Consider the following 3,712-nt stretch of genomic DNA (forward strand, 5'->3'; position numbering starts at 1 on the left):
AAAGCCAAACCAAAGAAAGATACACAAAAAATTGATCCCAAACCTCTAGCTAACCCTTCCAAGGGTAAATCTTCTTCGAAGTCTACTGAGTCTACCACCAAGACTAAGAGGAAATCAGTTGAGACTATAGTTTTTGTAGAAAGGATGGACATCCCATTTCCAAGTGTTTGAAATGTTTGGAGATTTTAGAGGAAGCCATCCAAGAGCATCACATCTCTGCTCCTAAGTCTTTATCCCCCCTACAAGGAAAGGTCACACTCTTACTACATGAGCAATGACTTCTGGGCCCACCTAGATTCTTGATTCTGCCCACCTAGATTCTTGATTCTAGTGCCTCTCACCATATGAATCACACTCAATAGTTGGTCACCTCACTTGCTCCTTATGCTACTCCATAGATTGTTGTTGGGAACTCATCACATATTTTAGTCTTGGGTTCCAGTTCTATTGGATTAGTTGGGGGTTCTCCTCAGGATGTTCTTTTTGTCCCTAACATCTTGATTAACTTATTATCTATTTATCAAATTTTCTACTCTAGCTCTAGTAAGACAATTGAATTCTCACCACATGATGTGCTTATTTGGGACTTACATGATTTTGAATTGATAGTGGCTACTAGGAGTTTTGGCTTTGCATCTCACCTATATAGATTTGATGGATTTGAGTCTTCTAATGGCATAGGTTCTTGTCTTGTAGCACATGCAGATTTAGTAAGTAGAATTTGGCATGAGCACATAGGCACTTGTTCTTGGGCTTCCCTAGATTTCTTGCATAGATGGTGTTTGTTAGGGTTTTTCTCTTGGCAAACAACATAGGGGTCCTTTTCTACATGGATGAGATGCTCCTACTTTGGCACCATTGGAGTTGATTCATAATGACCTCATGTCATTTTCCACTCCTCTTCTCAGTGCTAGATATGTGCTTACTTTCATTATGACTTCTCCAGGTACACATGGGTGTACTTTTTGAAGTACAAGTCTGATGTCTTTGATTCATTTTGAGTCTTCAAGAAATTTGTGGAGAAGCAATCTGGTCTTTCTATTCGGTGGATACACATAGATAATAGAGGGAGTATGTGAACTAAGCTTTTAGGGATTTTTTCTCTAAACATGGTCTTCAGTATCAGTCTTTAGTGCCCTACACCCCTCAATAGAATGGTGTGGTAGAGAGAAAGAAAATAACACTTTGGGAGATGGCTAATTGTATGATATAGTCCAGGTCCATGGATTCATCTTTTTGGGCAAAGGTAGTTAATTGTGTCACCTATATTCAAAATCAAATGCCTCACAAGGTAGTTCAACATATGACTCCTGAGGAAGCTTAGTCTCATGTCAAGCCTGATGTATCTTCATTTTGAGTTTTTGGTAGTAAAGCATGGGCATTTGTACCTGATGCTCAGAGGAGAGCAATGGAGCAAAAGATCTGACACCTCATTTTTGTTAGCTACTATGAGGATGTTAAGGCATATAGGTTGTTTGATCTTGATTCTAGACAAGTCCTATTTTGACAAGATGTCCAGTTTGATGAGTGCCTTCCTATAGTAGATACCCTACCTCCAGAGTTTGCTTCACTTACCATTACTCCATCATCCTTTCTAGTCTCTTTTTTGGATGATAAGGATGATGATCTTGGTGATCCCCATTTACCTCCACCATAGGATCCTCCATAGATGCCTAAAAGGGCTCATGTTATAGTTGAGGCTGCCAGATCTCTAGTTGGTGACCCTTCCACTTCTTGTTATACTCATTCTCATAGTATAGGTTCTAGTCTTCTAAGTCATGCTATTTTCGGTGATCATTAGACATTTTTAGTAGTGATAGGACATACTAAGTAGGATAGTTCCATGGAGGAGGAGTATTCTTCTTTGATGAAGAATCATATTTGGGATCTTTTTTCTCTTCCTAAGGGAAGAAAGTTAGTGCAATGCAAATGGTTATATCATATAAAGTTTGATGTTGATGGCTCTATTGATAAGCACAAGGCCTGTCTTGTTGCGAAGGGTTTTTCATAGGTTGAGGTTATTGATTACACTAAGACATTTTCCCCTATTGCCAAGATGAACTCTATTTTCCTTGTCTTATCCCTCACAGCTTCTTAGGAATGAACCATTTTTTAAATTAATGTGAAGAGTGCATTCTTGCATGGTGATCTTACTAAGGAAATTTACACGAATCAGCCTCAAGGATTTGTGTAGGATTCCTCCTTGGTTTGTAGAATTTGACACTCATTGTATGGTCTCAAATAGGCCTCTCAGGCTTGGTATGAGAAGATGGGCTCCTTTCTTCTTTCTATAGGCTTCACATGTTGCTATTCTAATCCTACAGTTTATATTCAACATCTTGAGGATGAGATTTTGATCCTTGTGCTATATGTTGATGATCTTCTCCTCAAAGGTAGCTCATCCTCTCTAATTCAAGATGTTTAGTGTGTATTGATGAAATAGTTTGAGATGACTAATCTTGGTCTATTATGCTACTTTCTTGGTCTCTAGATTGTTCAATCCTTTGCTAGGATCTTTGTTTACCAGAAAAAGTATGCTCTTGACATGCTTTGACACTTTAACATGCTTTATTGCAAGCCTGCTCTCACACCTTTTTAGTTAGGTGTTAGGCCTTATCTACCTATTTCACTTTGCCTTCAGTGGATCCTACATTGTATCAGTAGTTGGTTGGTAGTTTGTTGTACATGACACATACTCATTCTAATCTCTTCTTTGCAGTTGGTCTTTTCTCTCAATCTTCACATGAGCCTCATGAGAGTCATTGGCACACCACCAAGCATATTTTGAGATACATCTAAGGCACACTTATGTATGAAATTCATTAGACATCAAGTACTTCTCACATTGTTGGCTTCACTGACTCAGATTGGGCTGGTGATGTTGGTGATCTAAAGTCTACTTTTGGCTTTGTCTTTTGTCTTGTCTCTGGTCCTATCACTTGGTCATGCAAGAAGTAGAATGATCATGCACTTTCATCTATAGAGGCTGATTATAGAGCAGAAATGTATGCCAATTAAGAGATTTTATGGCTTCAGTAGTTAATGATTGAGTTTGGTTTTCCTCCTAATCATCCTATTCTTCTATAGTGAGATAATTAGAGTGCTATTCATATTTCCCACAACCTGGTGGAGCACCAGCACACTAAACACATTAAGCTTCATATGCATTTCATCTATCACTAGATTCAATATGGTGTTCTCTCTTTGGAGTATATTCCCACTGACGCACAAGTTGCCAACATCTTCACCAAACCTTTTGCATTGCCAAGCTATCTTCAGTTATATTCTATGCTTAGGGTTATGGAAGTTGTCCTTAGGGGGTCTTGTTGAGGCCTTCCTTCCTTCATTTTTTTTCAGCATGTTTGTTCTATCTCTTTTTGGAGAGGATTTTTTCCCACTAGGTTTTCTCCATTGTCTCCGATTTACAGAGATTTCCTTGTTTTGGGTACCTAATGAGGCCTTGTTTTCGGGACCTACTTTCCTTCTTTAATAGTTGAGATAGGTTAGGTTACCTCTTGAGCTTCACTTAAGGTAGGGTGTTATAGTAATTATTTTTTACACTTATTAATTAGATCGCTTTAATTTAATTAATTAAGTTGTCTATTACTCTAGTTTACTTAAGCTATCTCCTAGGTGCATATAATTAATATTTTATATTAATTATAATGTGCAACCTAGTTTTTTTCCTTTTTAGGGTTTCGTTCACCTTTAA

The sequence above is a fragment of the Cupressus sempervirens genome, chromosome 2 (assembly GCF_028749045.1).
Source record: "Cupressus sempervirens isolate cs-2001-9-10 chromosome 2, ASM2874904v1, whole genome shotgun sequence".
In the NCBI taxonomy this organism is placed as follows: domain Eukaryota; kingdom Viridiplantae; phylum Streptophyta; class Pinopsida; order Cupressales; family Cupressaceae; genus Cupressus; species Cupressus sempervirens.